Source organism: Anser cygnoides, chromosome 12, assembly GCF_040182565.1.
Source record: "Anser cygnoides isolate HZ-2024a breed goose chromosome 12, Taihu_goose_T2T_genome, whole genome shotgun sequence".
NCBI classification, from domain to species: Eukaryota; Metazoa; Chordata; class Aves; order Anseriformes; family Anatidae; genus Anser; species Anser cygnoides.
Genome location: NC_089884.1, coordinates 21,360,001 through 21,382,404, shown reverse-complemented (window position 1 = coordinate 21,382,404; position 22,404 = coordinate 21,360,001). Strand labels below are relative to the sequence as shown.

General features: G+C 36.4%; 1 long non-coding RNA gene across 3 annotated transcripts in view; it reads left to right on the top strand.

The window, feature by feature from the left end:
- Positions 1–22,404, top strand: part of LOC125183923 (uncharacterized) — a 106,619-nt gene that overhangs the window by 19,880 nt on the left and 64,335 nt on the right. For all 3 annotated transcript variants that reach the window (XR_010834371.1, XR_007166726.2, XR_010834370.1), the window contains exons 4-5: positions 1,089–1,206; positions 19,149–19,308. This is a non-coding gene — a long non-coding RNA (uncharacterized lncRNA). The remainder of the gene's footprint in view (positions 1–1,088; positions 1,207–19,148; positions 19,309–22,404) is intronic.

Genomic DNA, 22,404 nt, shown 5'->3' with positions numbered 1-22,404 from the left:
CTTCTCCTAGCATTGTGATCAGGAAGAAAAGGATCTCCAATTTCAAGATTAGTGACAAATTTGTATGAGTTGGCAATTCTTTGAAAATGAAATTTGTTAAACTTGAAATAAAGTGTTCACCCCTGAATGAACATCTCTTTTTGTAAGCTTGCAAGATTTTGCTCATGGGCTTTTTACTGCTATTATCTTGTTTGAATGAATGTACCCTTAAGGCCAAAATCCATGTTGTTGAATTATTATGAAATACAGACTTTGTCTGCATGTGCTCCTACACTTAACATGGCTCAACAAATGATACCTGTGTGGTAATTTTCAAGTGAATGACTGAAGAAAGACAGAGACAGGAGAAAGTTGTTGCTGGTGGGCTGTTGTCATGACCTGAAGGAACTATGGTGAAAAGTGAGTTTTGTATATTCTGATATTGATGTGTGTGCCGCTAGGTATTTTTTGTTCATGCCATTATCTAATTTGATATGGATAGCAACAGCAGCTTACAATCTTAGGGATTGTATGTACTTAAACATGTTACCAACAGATTTTAAGTATATACTTATACTATACTTATATACTTAAAATCTGTTGGGGAGAAATGTGATTAGAAGAAGGCAAATTTTCTCACATGGTGAATTTTTTAATCCTAAAGGTCAAGTTCAAGCTTTCTCAGCATATTGGTATGAGGAATTACCCATTAATTAAATAACATGAGTCATATTATGCCATCTATTTTTTTATATATTTCTTGCTGTTTGATTTTAATTAATGAGGGTTCTGTGCATAGAGGATTCAAGAAAAGGTCCAGTGTTTAGAATCAGAACTATAACATAAAACATGGATATGATAGTGTGGTTTGCTAATTGCAGTAACGATTGCCATCAGAGCCTCCTACACTGTCTGTGCTCAGGCAAGATTGCCATATGTCACAGGAAGCCTTGCCTGAGCGAGGACAGTCAACCCCAGAGCTGATTCACTGTTATTAAAATGGAACACAGCCTGCTTTTAATGCCTTTAGAGATCATTAAAAACCTTCAAGGTCTTTACCGAAATAAGGTGTGTTTACTCACAAATTCAACCTATATTTTAATCAACAGGTTTTGCATTTTCTCGGACCTCAGCTGCAAATATCTGAAATGTTTAAAAGAAGGCTGTTATTCAACATGTTCCTGCTCGTGGGCTTGATGCATGTTTTGCTGGCCGCTGACTGTGAAGGTAGGTAGGTTGTGTTTAAGCTAAGATCTGGAGCCCTTGATCAAAAGCAGGGCTGTACTGTGGTACATGTAATTTTCAAAGTAACATAACACAGTGTCCTCTCCAAAGATCATGCAGTCTAAAGCAGTGTTAATGCTGAGTATTGTATGTGTGTGGAGGCTTCTGCATAATACAGAGCTGTGCAGTATGTTTCTTTTCATAACATGGTGAAACTTACCTCAGAGAAAGCTCTTGCAGTGCTTATGACTCAGGAAAGAAAAACTAGATGGGTGAAGTAAAGAGCAGACATGGCCAATATATTGTTTAAAATGATACACTTGAATGGAAGTTCAGAGCTGCTGTTTTGTTTGTGGTTTTTGTTTTGTTTTGTTTTCATTATATTCATTCTTCCCTGCTCTGTAGTCTTTTATCTAGGTATACAGAACAGTTGACCTTAATAAAACATCTTTCATGGGTTCAAGAGATTGTGAAGACCAAATCCCCATATCCCATCTCCCGTAAAACTGTGATACTCCTGGATTGACTCCTTAGCTGCCTCACAGTTTACACAAGGAATCACTTCCAGTCATCCCATGAGAGGATCCAGTCATTTAGCTTACTTAGACTTTCTCCCATAGAAAGCATAGGGTTTGTTAGGCTATAACTGGTCTATTGCCTGTTTTTTCCTAGTTTTAACTGTCTTTCAGGATTGAGTTCTAGTTGAATAATTATCCTTTCCAGAATTAAATAAATAAATTGGCCCTAAACAGATAACGTTAAAATTTGCTACAGTATCGAGTTCTTAATAAACTGAGGAGCATCAAAAGTGAGGTATTTTTCTAAACATTAGTTTCCGTGATCATCAATTTTTATGATTTTCAAAGAAAACTGTACATTCTGCTGAAAGTCAGTAGCTTTTGTTTGGAAAGCTTGTTTCACTCATTCTCTCTGCATATTACAAACATTAATGTTACGAGCAGTGGCTATAGTTGCTTCCAGCTGCTGGTCACAGCATAGTATCCATATCTTTCTATAGGGTCTTTCAGGGTATTTGGGAATAGCTTGCGCCACAAACATGTCCCACTGTATCAGGGAATCTTAGGTGTATGATCTTCTCTGGTATAGCATCACACAATATAGTCACCATATAAGGCAGAAACAAAAAATTAAAATTGATGTTGTCCATTTAAATATAAATTATTATATTAGGGTTTACTTTGAAAATGTAATATGACTGACCACCAGTCATTATTTTAAATAACTTTTGGAGCTAGCAGCAGTGGAGAGTGTATGTGTATGTGTGTGCAGGAGTCTTTTGTAAAGCTTGGAGGTTGCTTAGCTGACAATCCAAATCAGGGAGCACTGTTTTTCAAACTAATTTTTATTGTCATCCGCTTTATTCTTTTCTTCATACTGTGTCCCCCTTGTATCAATTTTAGACTAAAATACTGCAAAAACAAAACAAAAAAAGGTAATGGCACTTTCCACAGTGTTTCAAAAGGTTTTTAAGTGGAAAAAGGTATTTAGTATTTTTAATAAGCATCTTCAATACTATTGAGTTGGTTTCTTTGTTCATATCACAAGATTAATTATGCTGTCAAGCACTTTCAAGGCCTGCTTAACAAAGATTCAGTGATATAATGGTTTGCTTCGCATTGCCTTTTTTCTGCATAGCAATCACAATCAGCATTAGACAATTTAAAAACCTTTCACAAGCCGGAAGTTCTGAAGAGCCTTTTAATCAACAAAAGTAATTTTGCAAACAACTAGATACAGCGTTTTTCATATTAACTAACTTGTGTTAAACTCTGCTATATGCTTGACTCTCTGGTTCTCGTAATGGATTATTCAGATTTCTAGGAGACTAGAAGTGGGGAACACAATTACCACAAAATGCATTTTGCACCCCGTGAAAATTGTAATCTCATATCATTCTCTAATTTAATGTAAACATAGTGTTAGTACTTCACTGCAGTTTCATGTGTTTTAATTTTCCCTTAATATGCTGTTCTTCTATAATCACTTAAAATATTTTTGAAAAAATGCCTGGAAGTATAATACTTGTTGTTTTAAGGCAGACCACTGTTTCTATAGGACAGGTTAGAAATCAAATAACAACACAATTTGAGATTCTGAGATTCAAGTTAAAGTAGGAAAATTTGTTTAGAAATTAGATGAAGAATGCTTCATACAGTAATTTTATTGCCATATAGCATGATAAGCAATCCTACATGATTTAAAAACACTTATTTGATGGAGAGATTGCAAAAGCAAAACCACACTGTGATCTTTTTTTGATTTTTTTTTTTTTGTCGAGCACATTTATAAATGAAACTAACCTGTTAATGACACCTTTAAAACACACATTTTTTTCTAAACTGCTAGAAGCATTAATTTGTAGCATTGCTGCATGTGGCAATTAGCAACTTCAGCAGTGATTTTCTCTGCCCTAAACCTTTCGTGTTTGACACTATTCCAACCCGGGAGAGGAGTGACCCTGGGATACAGTGCTACAGGACAAGCGGAGCAAATCCTGTCACTAGAAATAACAGGGTCAGAAGACATTGCTAATGAAGTCATAGCAACTGGTTTAAAGAGCCAATCAGAGAAGGCAACAATCTGTAAATGAGGATATAATTAGCAGAAAAAATAACATGCTTTGGTTGGATTCTAGGGGAGCCAGTAATGAAGGCAATGACTGGATATTGAGAGAGATTCCGAAAGATTAGAGCAAACATTGTGCAACAAAGGATACCTAATTAGCAAAAAAGTGAATATGCCTTAATTAGAAGGAAAATATGTGATTGAATGACATGGAGTAGGCTTTTAATATGAATCTGATAATGAATGTTAGCCCAGATCTCCATGATGAAGTCCTATCTTCACTTTTTTCTTTTTTTTTTACTTTTACCTTTTTGATAGTGAAGAAGTTGGGAAGTAAATTCATATATTTGGTGTGACGTTAATAATATAAAAACAATTTTGAGACAGTAATTCAGTAGTTTTTTTCCCAATTTGCATGTTTGCTATCCCCTAACACAGCATGGCAGAAAAAACAACACTGCATCTTTTAGCTGGCCTTAATATTCTTATGATGTGAAGAAGTAATTATTTCAGGTAGGTGTCCTGTGACATATGAGGTAATGCTGGTTCAGATATCCTTCTTATAGGATGAAACCCCTGTGTTTTTTCATACAGAGAAAGGGTCCATGGGGTTGAGGCACTGAATGCGTGTATGTAACTATGACACTGTTGCAACTTGCATTTATTTCTTGTAGTCATATATATTTAAAGTAAGGGCTGATCTAAAATTCATTAAATGCAGAAAAAGCTTCCATTGACTTCAGTAGTTTCTAGATCAGACTCTGAGCAGAAAAACTGGAAATTTTATTAGTAAAAATTAAACATGTTATTATCCTGAGCATAATAGACCCAAATAGAAGAATCCCATAATGGATTATGCCAGCACAGTATATGTACAGTATTTATGGCCAGCCGTGATGAAAAGTATAATGTTCTACTGCTTATCATTTTATTACAATAGAAGAATCAGCACTCTAACTTGCTAATAATTTTTCACTTTTATAGACATCTAAATGATATTATATTTCCTCCCTTTTTCTCTTTTTACAAAATGGTTCTAGGGTATTGATTGTCATTTATTTTTACTCATGATATTTAATTGACATAATTAGCAATCCATGTCTCATTCCCTATCTTAAAAATATCCTGTCAATTTTATAGCATATTTATAGGTTAATTTAAATGTATAATTTAATTTATTACTGCATACCTTTGGTTTGTCTGTAACATTAAAATACTTATGGTACAGAATATTTTAATTAAAACTATTCATCAAATGAAGTCCAGGTAGCATCCTTATCCTTGTTTGCAGTAGGGGGTTCTGGCAGTGAAAGCAAGCAAAATAATGGGTCAATTAAAAAAAAAAAATAAATCTATATATAGCTTTTTCAAAGATCCAATTGCTTAATTCAAGGTGGAAAAAAAAAAAAAGGAAAGGGAAAAAAAAAATGATGTGTTTGTCAGTGGTTTCCAGAAATTAAATTTATGATTTTTTTTTCCCTTGCAGACATCAAATCTGCTAATGTCAGGGCCAGAGCAGAAGTAAAACTAGATGAGAAATGAGTTTGAATTTTCATGTGTGACATATCTCAGTTTGACAGTTGGTGTCTGCAGGAAATTGGGATACTGTTTTCAGTGGGTTCTTCTTGTGAAATAAGCTGTACTATTATTTTTTTCTAGCACTGGAAAATTCACTCTCTATTTGTGAGAATCAATGTATTTACCCTTTTAGGTCAAATGTTTTCTTGTATTTAAAAAAACAGAAAACTTTTAATGATATCTCTAATGAACCAAGAGTTATTAGTTTTCTATGTTAGGGAAAAAATACAGTGAAACACTGTGATCAAAATACTACCTCTAGCGTAACTGAATCAAGGTTTTGCTGCAGCTCTCAGTTGACAGAAGTCTACCATTCTTTTACCATGTATGCTATTAATTCACTTCCTAGAACTGTCAGGTACCCTGATAGTAAGGGAAATATACTAAAAATATCAATATATTTCACTTCTTCCTTTAGGTAGTGTATCTTTACTGATGCTATTTTAAATTAAGCAGTGAAATAGTATTGAAAGTTCTGACTGGCTCTGATAACAAAATAGATTAAAAAATTAGCAAGTTGGAAAAAAAAAGAGGCAGGAATAGAATCAGCTGACAACTTAATTGTTCAGCTTGTATGCAAATATTCTGACAATAATTTGCCAATGCTCTTGAATTTAAGTTTAGGAACACATAATTATAGCATTAATTGTTTCTTGTGCTTTAATTCTAGGTTTCTGTCACAAAACAGGAGTGTTAACTGTAATTCATGAGGAAATATAAAAACTATATTCATTTTGTCTTCAATTAGCTTTAAGCATATTCTATTGCAGTGCAGTGCAGTATTACAATTATTTATGTTAATCTACAGAGTAAGATACAGTAGACTGGCATAATAAATTGTCTTTATGCTGCATAGCAATGTCTTTTTATTCACCTTCTGTATTCACAAACAAGAGCATCTAACTGAATGTGCTAGTTGTCAGTTTGCAGGATAAAAAAGAAGACTTAGTGGCATGTAAGAAAGATGTAGCCCTATAAAATCCACCATTCATATAACTATTTGTTTTTAAAACTCTCTTATAATAAAATTGAATATCTGAGCCTGAGTCTGAAGTGCAAAGAGATGAGATGATGCTGAAAGGCTGGATTGGAATTTGGCCTGAATCTCCTTATTCCAACTTTGATTGCTAAATTAATCACTCAGATTTATGTGAAGGTGAAAGCTACACAACATCTTCATCAAGGAAAAATAGGGTTACAGTTCAATAAAATGTGTGGTAATACTTTATTGACTAATGAATATACAGCTCCTCCTGGCTGCTGTATTTTACTGTTGAGGACTGTAGCAGCATTGCAATTACACTGCTAGTATTTGCTAAAGATACGTCTGACTCCTCTCCTGATCTTAAAACATACTTTACAAAAAGACAGGGATTTAGAGAAGGCCAAGGAAAGGCAGGCTATGCACCATCCCAGAGTCTTGTGGGGAAACAAGCCATGGACAGATAATAACAGTGCAAACAGGTTGATGCTGCTATTTTTAAACAAGCTGTTATTATTGACTAACAGAGGTTGCTGTAGGTGGGATGTTGTTAATGACAAAAGCTCTGGAACAGTAAAATTGCTACTAATCCATGTGCTAGAAAGCCTGATAATGAGAAACACCTAAGTGCAGAATTAAATAGTCCTCTAAAATCATTTCCTCTACATGTTACTTGATAAGGAGACATAGCTTCCTAAGTAGACCTTTTTCCTTTACAGAAATCGCTATCCACAGAGATCCATATTACTCCTTCATTCACAAATTAGAGAGGGATGAGGAAGTCCTGAGGGGGTTATTAGTGCAGCTTTCTAAAAGAAAGATACCCAATTACTTTGAAACAGGCAAAAAACATTCTGGGACAAGCTATTTTAGGGCCCACTCAGAGAAACAAATAAATTATGCCATGATCCTTAAGCAAGTATGTGAGTATGTAAAACCTTGGAGTACTCTAGCTGATGGAAGTCAAATGTTCCATGAAACTCTGTTTGGCATTGTATGAATGAACAGTCCGCACGGAATGGTCAGAACAATCCTTTGTTTTCTCATCTACTTATCTGATCCCATTGACTTTTACCTAGTGGCTGTCTTAGCCCACAGAAGCGTGGTGTGAGAAGGCCAGTCCTGAGCAAATTTCCTGGGTCGTGGGGTCACTTGGAAGCTCTGTGGGGGGAACTGGGTTTGTTGTTCATTACATCCAGTTATGAACATGCACCCGCTGACCATATCTTTCCCCAGTGGGTAAGTGTCTCCCTAAAATCAGAGGCAAAGGAATCATTATGTGCTTTCTTTTTAATACCTCTGCAAATTAAGATTATAGGTATCTGATTTTGGACCATGCAGTGCTACAGTTCTTGCTTTCCATATGTATTAGATATAACTAATAATTTCCAGCCCAACTAGTATGTAGTTACTCCAGAAATATGTTGTGGGTTTTTTGTTTGTTTGTTTTTAATTAGATTTCCTTAAAAAGAACTTACAACACTTTGACATGAGTTTTGGATGTAAATCATTTTTTAAAACAATTGCTGAAAAATTGTGACATTAACTAAGGTTTTTGTTTAAACTGTAAACCTCTCAAAAAATAGAATTTTCCATGATTTGAAAAGAGGCGTATAAATCAGCCCACTCAACCCCGAGTTTCTGAAAAGATTTGTGAACTTTAACAGGCTTTCAACAGGCTTGTTCTGCATTTTGAGTTTGTAATGAAATGCAATCCAAGTGAGATTTATATGACTTCACATTTTGTTGCAAACATTTACAGCTCAAAGCTATTACCTGATTGTCTTCCGTATCAGGCCATTTATGTAGCTAAGGAAACACTGGCATCTGTTTAATATTTTATTCTTTAAAAAATATCTTTATTGTTCAGATATAATCTCACTAACATTTTCATGAATAAACTCTTTAATTTATTCTTTCTGTAGAGCTGAGAATATGTACCTTCATATAAATAAAATTAACTCTCAGTTGACCCATAATCTTCATTGCAAGAAAATAACGTAATGGGAACTTTTTCTTCAGATTGGGATTTTTTTCTCCTTAAGTTTTCTAATGTTTCTGAGAATTTTCTTTGATTGCAAACAGGAAATATCTAATACCTTGTGACGCTTTGTATTGAACTTCAAAAAATACATTAAGCGCATGTATAATCGCTCTAAGTGTTAAGTCCTAACAATTTGTTATCACTGATACATTAATTCTTAAGAAGTTTGAAATATTTACAGGTCTGTTGCCTTATTATTAAAAATGCATAATTCCTATGTACCCTATCAGTCTATATACTGTAGATCACTTAAGAAGGAAAGAAATGTAGTTATATTATCTCCATTTTGTACACAAGTTAATACCACAGTAAATGAAGTCATAGAGCAGGTACAGCTTTTATGCAAAGAAAATTGGAAAAAAAAAATCTGTCACCTACATTATTTTCCAATTCGGTTTGTCTCCAATTAAGACAAGGCTAAGTTTCTTTTGTATTTTTTTGACATGAGAATGCCAAAATGGTAGCAACCTCAAAGCAAAACCTTACAGTATAGTACAGTTCTTCATGAAGCAGTTGCACACAGAATATGTATGATTCATAAGTGTATAGAGACAAACAGATGGAAAGGTATGGCTATGGCTATCTATCTGCAAATAGATGGCTCGGTCAAACTGGCAAGAGGTCCATGGCACCTGCCCATCAACAAATGTGAAGTGTTTCTAAACCCAGAAAACTGCTGGGTTCCCCATGGTAGGAGAAAGAAAAAAAAAAAAACAAACTCTTTAGTTTTACCATTGGTGCACTTGGAGCTCAGGAGAATTTTTCCGTCTTCATCTTGCTTGGATACGGGCTTCGTAGTGCTGTCTTGTTCCTGAGAGGCAGTGTCTGACATATGAGCACTTTCCAGAACTGAAACAGCCAAGGACTAGTTGAGAATACGTATAGTTTGCAGTCAGTACCTGCTTATGTCTAGGCTCAAGAAGAGCAGGAGGACCTGGAAAAAGTGTAGTAAGAGCCTCCTCTTGTCATAGTCTCATCATCACTTGGCCTCCACACCTTGTGCTGTGTCAAGAATCTAGTTCAGAAGTTCTGTCTGTCCTCAGCAAAAATAATGTGTTAGGAGCCGAGATAGAAAACTTGTGTGAGGGATTCTCTACTCTGCAAGCTCTGTGAAAGAATTCACCCTACCATCTCTGTGGCTCCCCAGCGTGCTGTTGATGCCATGAATGGCCTGATTTCAGGCACAGTGGGAGATCTTGAATTTGCAGCTCAGCATTAAGGATGGATTTTTCTTTCTGACTGAATCAACACGTATAATGTGATGTTCTTTATTTACATCAGAATTGGAGGCAGGGAGGGAAGGTTTCATGAGGATGAGATGAATTGGATAATTGCTGCCAAAACAGTAAAGCTATCAGCTAGCACATGTCTAGGATGATAAAGAAAAAAGTGTGCCTGACTCTTTGTAAAGCTAGGGGAACCTTCTCAAGAAATCACTGCTATATTATTTCACCAAAAATTCAGTCTTCTGGGCATTGCTTCAGACAGAGCTTCTAACAGAGAAACCTTCAGTCATGATAAGAAGCTAGTTTCAAGTGTGACTTCAAGTAACTACATCGAATCAATCAGAAACAATATGCTCTCATCTAGTGAAAAAATACGTGGGGCATCATGTGACAGAAATGGGATTGCATTACAGCAATTTGATACAAAATGGAGAAGTGAGCAGCTAAAGTTGACACGAGAGAAATGCAAACTGCATCCACAGCTGAAAGGAAAAACATTGTAAAGGAACTCTGAATCTAAAACGAAATGTAATGAAATTTAAGGAAAGGAAAGCACGGAAAATTTTATGAAAAATCACAAAAAGATTTTGAAGAAAAGATCACAGAAATAATTAAGAAGTTAAGTAAACTGCTAGCCCTGGTAACATGGTTGTGACTACTAACAGTGTAAAAACACAAAAAAGTTGGAATACAATCCAAATGTCATGAACATGGACCTCTCATCAAAAGCCTTGGGGATGGGATACTCATATTCAAAGAAGTCAGGTATTTGTGGCTAAAGTGTCAATGCTTGCAGATGAAGAAAGTAAGAAAGCTTTGACTTAAACTTTAAAGATTTACAATTACTAGTTTTTGAATATGAGTGTTTGAAACACCAATACTAGCTATTTTTTCAACACAATGTGTTTCAATACATTTACTAGAATAAACAATGAATGGAAATGTGCTCAGATGCATAGGCAGTAGGGAACTCTCCCTTCCTGCCTTCTTGTCTGCATATGATTTTACACATCTTTAAGCTAAATCTGAGATTCAAATGGAAACTTCATTACTCAAGGACATCAAGTGAATTTGTGACACTCCCTGGAGGACTTTGTGCCCATAAACTATCTGTGTAGTCTTTCTTTTTTGATAGATGTAACAAATATAATTTTAATTTAATATTTACTTCAAGTATAATTAAATGTATCTTACTAATATGTTACAAATATCCTATTTTCTTTCTTCTCTTTCTATAGTTTATATAGATCAGAACTTCCTTTAGCTGTGTCTGGCCTCAGATAAAATCAAGTAGTAGTAGTATTTGCAAGAGTTACCTCTGTTCTACAAAAAATAAAGGAGCGTGATGCAGTACTGTGTTCTTCCAACTCTTTCTCTCCTCTGCTGGAAAAGAGGTAGAAAAGAAGAGTAAATATAAGTAGGAAAACATCCATTCTTTTACTTGAGAAAAAGGCCAGATAAAAGATTCAGATCTTCTTTAAAGCAATGGTATCTTACTTAGTAGATGGACTTTTTTTTTCTGTGCATGCGCTAGGTAAAATATTCTTGCCACAGTGAACAGGACCCACTCTTTCACTGTTCACACATACCACTTTACAGTCGAAATTTGTGCATAGCTCTTGTTACAGTAGTCATAATCTACAGGTATGTGGTGAATGGAGCCAAATCCAGTTGGAGACCGGTTACTAGTGGAGTCCCCCAGGGCTCAGTGCTGGGGCCGGTCCTCTTTAATATCTTTATCGATGACCTGGATGAGGGGATCGAGTGCACCCTCAGTAAGTCTGCAGATGACACCAAGTTAGGTGCGTGTGTCGATCTGGTCGAGGGAAGGAAGGCTCTGCAGGAGGATCTGGATAGGCTGGACCAATGGGCTGAGGTCAACTGCATGAAGTTCAACAAGGCCAAGTGCTAGGTCCTGCATCTGGGGCGTAACAACCCCAAGCAGCGCTACAGGCTGGGAGATGAGTGGCTGGAAAGCTGCCTGGCCGAGAAGGACCTGGGAGTACTGGTTGAGAGGCAGCTGAATATGAGCCAGCAGTGTGCTCAGGGGTCCAAGAAGGCCAACAGCATCCTGGCTTGCATAAGAAGCAGTGTGGCCAGCAGGTCTAAGGAGGTGATTGTCCCCCTGTACTCGGCTCTGGTGAGGCCGCACCTCGAGTACTGTGTTCAGTTTTGGGCCCCTCGCTACAAGAAGGACATGGAGGTGCTCGAGAGAGTCCAGAGAAGGGCAACGAAGCTGGTGAGGGGTCTGGAGAACAAGTCTTACGAGGAGCGGCTGAGGGAGCTGGGGTTGTTTAGCCTGGAGAAGAGGAGGCTCAGGGGAGACCTCATCGCTCTCTATAGGTACCTTAAAGGAGGCTGTAGGGAGGCGGGGGTTGGTCTATTCTCCCACATGCCTGGTGACAGGACGAGGGGGAACGGGCTAAAGTTGTGCCAGGGGAGGTTTAGGTTGGATGTTAGGAAGAACTTCTTTACTGAAAGGGTTGTTAGGCATTGGAATGGGCTGCCCAGGGAGGTGGTTGAGTCGCCATCCCTGGAGGTCTTTAAAAGACGTTTAGATGTAGCCCTTAGTGATATGGTTTAGTGTAGGACTTGTTAGTGTTAGGTCAGAGGTTGGACTAGATGATCTTGGAGGTCTCTTCCAACCTAGACGATTCTGTGATTCTGTGATTCTGTGAGGTATGTTTTCTGATAAGTGAAATAATCCTGAAGTAAGTCCAAACAATTCTGAGTTTAGAATTCTTATTTCAAATCCAGCTCTAAACATTCTTTGCTCCGATATAAAATAATGAAAGTGTCTGCACAAGTCTCTAAAAGTGCAGCATAGTTAATTACGTGGTCAATTCAGCTAGATTAAACTTTAGGCAGTTCCAGAGAAACTAACTATTGCTTTTCATCCCTTCACATCTCAGTCCTCTAAATCAAACAGATGTATTCCTGCATCCCTGGAGAGGCCCCAAATGTGGGCCAGTTTGGATTATAAGGAGCGACTTCTAGAGAGACTTCAGAGAGAAAGCTTTGGACAACTCTTCCTGTTCTGTATAATGTGGAAATAACATAGTTGTTTATGCTAACTGCAGCTCTGACAGCTGGTAGGCTTTTTTCAGACTTCTTAGTTGTTTTTATGTATTGTATCTCATGTCAGATAAATGTGCAGTGGCTCAAAATGGAATCAAGGTGCTTGTGCAGAGATGAGAAAGCTCTTAGCAAGCTGTTGAGGTCCTATGAACAAGAGTCTGATTGTAACATGATGATATGACGTGATTGTAATGCTACTGATAGCAGCGAGAAAGTGTCATCTGGAAGAAGTAGCTCAAATATCCTATCTCTAGGACAGAGAGCAAAACACAGGCTTATGATGCCCTGTGGAATAATACTGAGTCCCTGTGAACTTGCATGATATCCTTGAGAACCAGCGGGTACTTGCTGCTTTTGAACTCAGTTGTTTTTATGAATTCCCTGTGTTTTTTGTGGTTAATACTATACAGAGAAGAGGCATTTCTCTGAAGATTCCCAGGCTAGATAACTGCTGACCTAATGAAGTCAACCTCATAATAATAAAGTTAATGCTTGCCTGAGACTTGGCTTGCAAGACAGATTAGCTATCTTGAGCCAGAGTTACATGCTAATGCAGCTGTGAGATAGCTTTATTCCATACATCTGTATCTGTGGGGTGTTAAAACCCATAGAAAGATTTCCGTTTACTTCAGTGAAAGTGGGATAGAGCCCTGGGCTTTGAAACTGCCTCAGAATGTAGTGTGCCTTTGTGTCAAACATGGCTATACCCTAAGAGCAAAATATTAACCTATAGTAACAGTACTTTGCACTTACCTAACAGCTCTCAAATAATCATGTGTGCACTTAATCAACTTTTACAACAACATTTCTTTGAGGGTTAGCTAAGGATCAGAACTGAGTGATGAGATGGGAAAAAAAAATCTCCAATTATTCATTTTTACAGAGACTATTCTTTTATTTGAGTGTATTTGTGTCCTTTTTCAGATATGCTTTCTGATAACACTTTTTAAAACCATGTTTTAATCATAAACACTCAAATGTTCATCACATAAAAATAGGTGTTGGTACTTTTACTAGCATACGTTTGTATGTCCATTCATTGCTTCTCACTTTTACTCCTTCCTCACTGTTTCCTATTATGGCAATGCTGATTCTTAAACCTGCTTCTCCACTGTGAACTTCAAAATATTAGGCTAGGCAAAATCACTTGTGAGTTGCATTGAACTGGTTGCCAAAGGTGTCCAATTAGAGAGCAAAAATGCACCAGACCTCCTAACTAACCACATTGCATTGCTCGGAGTTTCACTAGCAGGTTCTTGGGAAGCTGATCATAAGTAGAAGACAAGCCAAAGACATTTGTGAATGTTTTTGAATAATCAATATATTTCATTTTCCTTCCTTTCTTAGAAATGGGTATTTAATCAGTGGTAGATATGTGCAGAATCTAGGAGTCCTGATATTTGTTATCCTGTCCTGACTTTAAAATCGCACTCTCTCCCTTACCTGTATTGTAAAATAACACAACGTGTAGACTTTCTAGAAGAGAAAGTCCCTTAGTTACTTAGGATTGTTAGATTTTAGGTAATGTTTTAAATATTTTGCTAGAGAGTGGAATTTAGAGTGAAAAGAGTACAGAAATATCAGACTAGATTGGCTGTGTTGAATCTAAACCAGTAATGGTATCTGAAGAAAATTTTAAAAGAGAATTTTTATTCCCCACTTCCTTTTTCCATGACCCAGAATTGATTAGGTTCCTTTATGTTATTCTTATTAGTATATTCTAATGGGGTGATGACTAGCTATTCCTATTAAGCTTGTCAAGAAAAAACATTCCCTGTGTTTCTTTCAATTTGAAATGTTTTCTTCCTGGGAGTTATTAGTTAATGCATCTTGAACCACGTTAGCTTATTCAGGTTTGTGGTTGATCTGATAGCCATGCTTCACTAATCACAAGTGCCATCTGGCTGTAGTTCCACTTGGATCATGTTTTGCCACTAGCTGCTGAAAAGATTTATGATCATGTATCTTAGTGAATCAGACAGCATCTAAATATGGATACAACTCCAAACTGGAATTTAGCATTATTTATATGGCACTAAAGGTCTTTTTTTTTTCAGAAGCTAATTCTTTAGTGTTTTTGTTTTGTTGTGTTTTTACACAACACATTCACTTTTAGGCTTACATTCTTAATTGCTTTATTACCAGTTTGTTTTACCAAGTCGTCAAAAATGACCCCATACTCAGATTTCTCTTTAAGACTAAGTGTTCCTGATTGTTCTGTTGTTTCATTTAAAAGAAAAATCATTGGTGACATGTAAATGAGTAAAGTTTTATAAAAATAACTTGGAATAAATTTTTAATAAGACGTATTATTATTCCTTGACTCATAGCAAGTCATTCATAAACACCATTAAATCCTGATAATTATAGCTGTAGCTGCAGGGTTGCTACCCTTACAGTCCTTATGCAGACTTCATTTAGAGGTCCAGTGGGGACATGCACATAACTCCTGCAAAATGCTACTATTAACAGTTTCCTTTGGAACAGTATTGTGCTAGATTAAACATTCACTCATGAAACAAAATGTTTATAGGTCATCTAATAGCTAAACATTCTGTGATTTAGAGTAAATTCCTTAGCTTTGGCTTCCAGATTTTAGGACTAGCACTATTTTCTGTTTTCCTTCTATTTACAACATGAAATATGGAGATTCTGTAATGCAGAAAAAAACTCAGCAATTGTCACTGAATAATGCAGCAATCACCATTTTCCCCAAAGTAGATTGGACTGTTTTGATTCATAAAGCTTCTTAATAACTTGCACAGTACCTCCCCCACCCTGTTGCTCGGTTTCAGAACCACCTTCTTGAATAGAACGAATTCTGGTACTTTCATCTTCATGTCTTATGAAACACATGCTAATAGATTTCCATGAAATTTCTGATATAGAGGTAAACAAATCCAACTCCCGTTCTTCTAGAAAATAATCTAATAATCAATTTTGAAATTGCATAGGCTCTTCCAGGTTTCTTCTAATATAAATCCCTTCCAGGGACACCTAATAGAGAGGAATTTTTAGGAATATCAAAGCTCTTTTCTGTCCTAAAACAAACATCTTTCAAGATTACTTTAAACTCCAGCATGCACTGGAATACAAACTATCTCTTTTTGCTAATACTCATTTCCTTTCTCCGGTATAGTTTACTTTTCCCTAGACTCTTATTTCTCGCTAATTAGACTCTAAATTCTCACTCACACAGTGCTAGTTCTGAGGACCTAGAGTACATAGCTGTGGTGTTCTTTCATTCACCTGCTTCATGCCCATGCTAGCAGTCCCTGCCAGGGGCTGTATATCTTTCCAGATGGCCAGTTATCTTCCAGCCCATCCTTTGTACCATCACCCAGATTGCGTACTGTCCCCTCTAATTGCTGCAGTTCAGTTTGGTGATTGATCAGGCATGACATCAGTAGAATTTAAGCCTGCCCTCCTCTGCTCTAGAATGACAGACTACACTGCCCCATTACTTGACAATTTGGCCCTTTTCAGGTGATTGGTTTTAGTGCTGTGAAACGTGAGAAACTGATGTCAACACACTACTATCATGGTAACTGCTTTCACCTACTACTGATTTGTTTTACACCATCTTTTTTTTTCTTTACAGTCTTCCCACTACTGTTTTACTTACTTCAGTGGGCTTTGTCCTTATTTTCTAGTTTAGTTCTCCCTCAGAGCAGAAATTCTACGTTATACCTTAAAAAGACCTGTGACAGAAAAAAAGAAATGTTTGGCAGTGCTTTAATTGAAGGCTGAGCCAGACTTTTACATTCTGACAGGTGTTAATACTGTTCTCCAGTTTTACAAATACTCTTCCACAGTTGGAGGATCCCAGATGGACTATATGACTTTAACAAATTAACAGCATTGTAATTAAAGATATTCTAGCATACCATAAGAGAATGCAGATATGTTTGTTAAACAGAAAAGGTGTTTTGAAATGCTATGATTATTTGATATACAACACAGCTTCTAATTTCTCTTCTTTTGGTACCAATTGTCAGTAGTCACAAGAAAAGTTTAGACTGATGTTAAGTCACTGAGTTAGGCAATGGGAAGTTATCTTTTAGGGTGTATTTCTCATGGCCATTGAAGAACTTCAGTTAAAAAAAAAAAAAAGTGAATATTGTTACAGAGGGATGTTAACCAGGGAAATAAGTCCTTCTTTTTATCTCTCTTGCTGATCACCCTCACTTTTTCAAGGAGGCGAAACACTGTTAGGATTTCAGGCATTAGCATGGCAAGTCCTGATAAGATGGCATTTGAATAAACCTAGTTCTTCGGTTTGGAAAGACTCTTCCTTTTTCTGCCTAATAAGACTCCTGAAATCATTGCCCAAGTCCTTCCCACTCACCTTTTAAAAAAAAAAAAAAAACTGTAAATCACAATCTAAATATTATTTCATGGAGATCAGTGAAAATATTTGTTGTGGAATTTTTAGAAAGTATGAGTGCAGAAGAAGAGGATATGTTGACTAGAGAAAGTAAGGCTCATTACATGTATTCCTTAAAGCTTCCTTAAGGCCTCAAGGTCGGTGTCTAGGGAGCTAGAATGTTTGTGTGGCTTAGTAAATCAGCATAATGATTCTTTTTAGTGTTTTGGTGTGACCCTTAGAATTTTGGTGTATTAACAGGAAATAAATCCTGTCTGTTCTCTGTCTACATCCCTTAAGAAAAGCTTCCTGCTTCTAAGTCTTCTACATGTGCATGTTTTATTGGATTTTTTTTTTTTTAACTTTTGCAAATTTTCTGAACTTGTGAAGAGATGCCTCTGTAGATGCATGATACTGGAAACAGTGGCAGCTGAAGGCTTCCCAGTAAAGTTTCTTGCTGTTATCAATTGCCCTCAAAAGCATCTCATTCCATTATTTAAATATACATGATGGCTCACTGTATATTTATAGTCACTGCCAAATCCATTGTTTTTAATTTTGAAACCACTAATAATGGGCTCCTGAAATCTTCTTGGGAGCAGGAAGACAGTTTAATAATGAATACAAAGTCTACTATACTTGCTTTAATTTCTCGTGCTTATTATTTATTAAACACCACCACAGTGGCCAGCCTGTATGAACCACAAACATTGTCACTTCAACTCTTAGGCACTTAAGCAAGTATCAGCAACACAAGTGTCTCGATGAAAATCTTGGGATCTTGCCCTAAAAGATAAAGAGCCCAACACCAGAAAACTGTAGCAAGGCATAACTGCCACATTGTCTGTAACCTGTGGCCAACTCTTTCCTTTTCTGACCTGGTATTTTCTCTGCTCTGAATTCTTATTAGTGATGGCTTATTTTGAAGATGGTACACCCAGAAATTTTGATGCACATGTTGTAAAACTGCACAGTGACCTCACATTTGTTGGCTGTTGTACAACAGTTTTTCTAATGATGGGGAGTTTGAAAACCTGTAGGTAATTCAGTTGTACAGTGTTTCTACGTGACTTTGATTTTATATTTTCTTTCTCATTGATTTTTCTTTCTTTTCTGTCTCAATTTGTTGCTGAAAATTATGTTTTAAGTCTGAATTTGAGACATATTAGTAAACAGTATTTTTTAGTGCTGCTTTTGACATGCAGAATCTGGTGAGGTTAAAAAAAATAGTAATTTATAGATTCAGTAAACAGTGCTCACTCGTGACCTTTCTGCACAAAGGCTGTCTGCTACAGAAGACCTATAAAAGACTTCTAGATGCCTAATACTCTGTGTGACGGTACCACAGCAGGTCAAGGAACTCCTTTCAGTCAGTATTGAGATTCACTTTGTAGTGGCATTTCAAAAAGGCTAGGAGAGTTGCCCTATACTACACACACTTTATAATCACTAATTCCAGGTCATTCTAAGGAAAGTAATTCCATAATGTAAATTTAAAAATAATAATAATAAGGTTGAGTTTTTAAACCAAGGCACACTGAAAAAATGTAAACTTTACATTTTATTCAAGAAAGATAAGTATTAAGACTGAATAGTGAAACAAAATTTCTGTAATATGTTACATTTTTTTAATGAAGAAAAAACATTTATTTAAGAACAGAAATAATAAAAAGGCTTTATTTTAAAATCCTAAAAGTAGTTTAACCTTTATTGTTTTTTTAATGTAAGTTGTAGAAGAAAATACATGTAATACTGAAAAAATAATCCAAACCATTAGATTTTTAAAATAATTAGATATTGTCATGAAAATACCGGTTTTGTATTTGTATGAACATGTAATGTATTTACACCAATTAACTGCAGGGAAAATCCTTCTGAAGAGACTTTGAAATGTTGAAATTATAACTGTGAAGCAGTCTTACTGAGAACTGTAATGGTGCCTGTACTGTACAGTGCTAGTTCATTGTGTGATGTCTGTGAATCATGAAATAAATCTTATTCATAAGCATATGCATACAGCACTGGAAGGCTGAGCACTTTGTCTCTGAGACACTTAAATACATGCTTACCTTAAATGCAAAACAGGTGTGTAAGTGCTTTACTGGATCAGCGCCAGCACCTTACAAGCCTGACCTCGGAGAGCTGGGATCCCCTGCCCTGCCTCCTGATGTGACGATGACCTTGCTTACATCAGAGTCGCGTGGTTGCATGAAGGAGCGGTTCTTCAGAAACAGACAGCATTCAGGTACCATTTGAAGCATCTATACTTAAATATAATAAATGCCAAAATAGTTAATACTTTTTTTCTTTTCATGTCTTCCTGGAGGGGGAGGTGAGGTGTTTGAATATTAAAACAGTCTGTATGTATTGTGCAGCATTTTACTTTAGGTTATAGGATCCCACATTTTCCATTGGCCTTGCTTTTAAATATCTTGCTTGTTCAGGTTAGATCATAAGGAAATAAGCTATTTGATGAACACTTAAAAAAAAGTTACAGAAAACTTGAACTTTAAGCGTATTTCAGTACAAATTAGGAAGCATGTTTCAAGCATATTTTAATACAAATTAGGAAATTTAGCATAGAGTCTATACTACTTTCTTTTGTTAAAGAAATATGTCATATTCCTGGTTTTACTTTAACTAGGATGCAAGATACTAAATACATAATGGTTCTAGTCAATTTAGTTACGTGTTTCAGATAATTTAGGGTTCTATTTTTCCACTTCATATTTCCAAAGTGTTTGCAATTTGATGAGAGCACCAACCAATAGTAGATCTCTTAAACTGGCATTTGAACAGCAGTTCTCAGCATAGCTCAGAGATATAGTGTTCTGTCTGTTGCAGTGTTGTAGCCTGTTCTCGTAGCCTTTGTCATATATGTCGTCATTTCTAAAACACACAAACTAGAAAAAAGAGGGGGCAGAAATGCTCGGATAGCATTTTACCTCATTCCAGATGGTTAGAATTTAACTTACTTTTTTTCAAATTTTGCCTTTTTTTTTAAATTTTGGACTTAAGCTTTTTGTTTGTTTGTTTTTTAATATATATCATTCTATTGGTGTGAGAAGCACACCAAGTCATATTAAATAGTGTTTATTACACATAAATACAGTAAATATTACTCAAGGCAACAAGAAAATGACATTGTGCATTGTGTCTAATTGTTATTTATTGCTTTTGCAGTTTTAAGAGTTGTCTTCACAAAAAGTATCTTCTTTTAATCTTTGCAAATCATATTTTCAACTCTACATTGTGAAGAATGCAGGCCTTAAGACTATACAAGTAGACTTGACAGTATGTTATGCCAGGGAGTGACAAATTAAAAAAAAAAATCCAGTTCCAACTATAAGTTTAAAAATGTAACTAAAAGCCTTCATCAAAGTTTAAAGAGCTTCTTGCGCTTTTAGCATTTGCTTATTCTGATTTATTGACAGTGACACACCTAGCAACAGTCATTCCTGCTGAAGCAGTGAAGTAATGGACTTCTGGAGAAAAGGGGAAAAACAAGTAGGTGCTGTACACAGGAGGGAGGCCGCTGATTACAGACCACTAATTTGTTATGCACTCTGGCAAATCAGCAGTGATTCATATGACAAATAAGGAGAAAAAATTAACAGCTGTCATGTTGTGATGTGTTAATTTCCTGACAGTCTCTGCACTGAAGCCAATTACTGATTTAAGGGCAGGGAGAGAGAGCCCTGTTCAAGCTTCTAATTAGGCTTCTTCAAGACTAAAAGGATAAAAGCAAAAATAAGAGCAAGAGAATGAAGCAGGTAGCCACAGCTTCACAAAGCATACATGCTCTTAAATCCTCAGTTAAATTGCTTTAAGCTTAAGTGTGTTTAAGATAAGAATTTAGTAACATTTATTCACTTTTATCCATGACCCTGTGTTTTAGTCTTTTGTGTAGTAATTGGGTTGTACAGCAAGTCCAAGGGTCTACGTTGCCTTCCTCCTGCAGTCATCCAGGTTCCTGGATGTAATCTGCTGGTAATAGCTTTGCTTAGCAATGTCAACACCTATTCATCAGAGCGCTTTAGACACAACCTGTAAAGGGCCATCAACAAGTTTGCTAGCTCTTGTACCCCTAAGGAGGGTTCTTGCAACCTGGGGGAGGCATAATTGCTCTTTAAGGGTGTGGCTCTGTCTCCTACCTTGTGTAAACAGTCCTTATAACAGGACCAAGTGAGGCTGTATGAACAGGAACCTCTTGCCTGCATACTTAGGAAGCTGAGCTAAATCTGTAAGATATTGAGTGCCTTCACTTTGAAGCTAATTGGAAATGAGAGCAATCAGTATCTAGCATGGTGGAGGCCAGTGCGAGGGAGGAAATACCGAGGTAGCAGGTGATTCATGCTATGGCTACCATATGTTTTTGAAGGGAGCTCTACTCAGCCATATAACATAAAGTACATCCCCCAACTGTCCCTAAAACAGACAAATTACCTGGATGTGGGATTGAGCATTCCATTAAAGTAGCTGATTTTGTGAGAAATATTTTATTTTCTTAATGTAACATATAAAAGAAAAAATTAAAACCAGGTTTCCTGTCGAACCACGATTTAAAACTGCACTTTCAACTGACTAAAGAGCTTTTGCCTCTTTTTTGGCATTTACTCAGAAGTGACGTGTGATATAAAAATCAGGAATTAGTCACTAAAAAGGAAGCATGGATTTGCTCCAAAAGGAAGGAACGATTTCATCCACACAATATTTTTCATTTTTTGTTTCATTTTTCAGATGGTCATGGAGTGGCATCCTTACGGGTTGCTGATAAACTTTTTCAGAACTCACTTGTACTTTCTAAAATACAATAATAGTAAAAATTTTGAAAAATTCATTTCCATTTTAAAATGGGCAGCCTTCTCTTATTTTTTCATTATAGCTCCATTGAGATTCAAAATAGAGCTCCCACTTGCTTCAGGAATGCATAGAAAATAGTCAGGGATCTGGAGCAATGGCAGAAACATAACTCCCCAGGAAATTAAGCAGCAAGTATGCTATGAATTCCTTAAATCACTGAATTTACACTGGGGAAAAATATATATATTTACTGAAGTACTGCGAATTCTGCCAAGCAGAATCTTGTCTGATTTTGGTAGGAGCTGGATGGGTCCTTAATAAGGGTGCAACCTAGAACAGCTGCTTCCTCTGGCCTTAGCCAGAGAAGGCCTTAGCTCAGCCACCAGAGACCTTTAGTTTAATTATTTGCTTAACTTTAAGTAAAGCACTTGGTCAGGTATATTTGGTTCTGTCCTTAGAATTAAACGATTGCATCTGTTTTTGTATAATCTGTGCTGAAAGCTACTTATGTCACTTTACGGCAAACCAGCTGTGTACT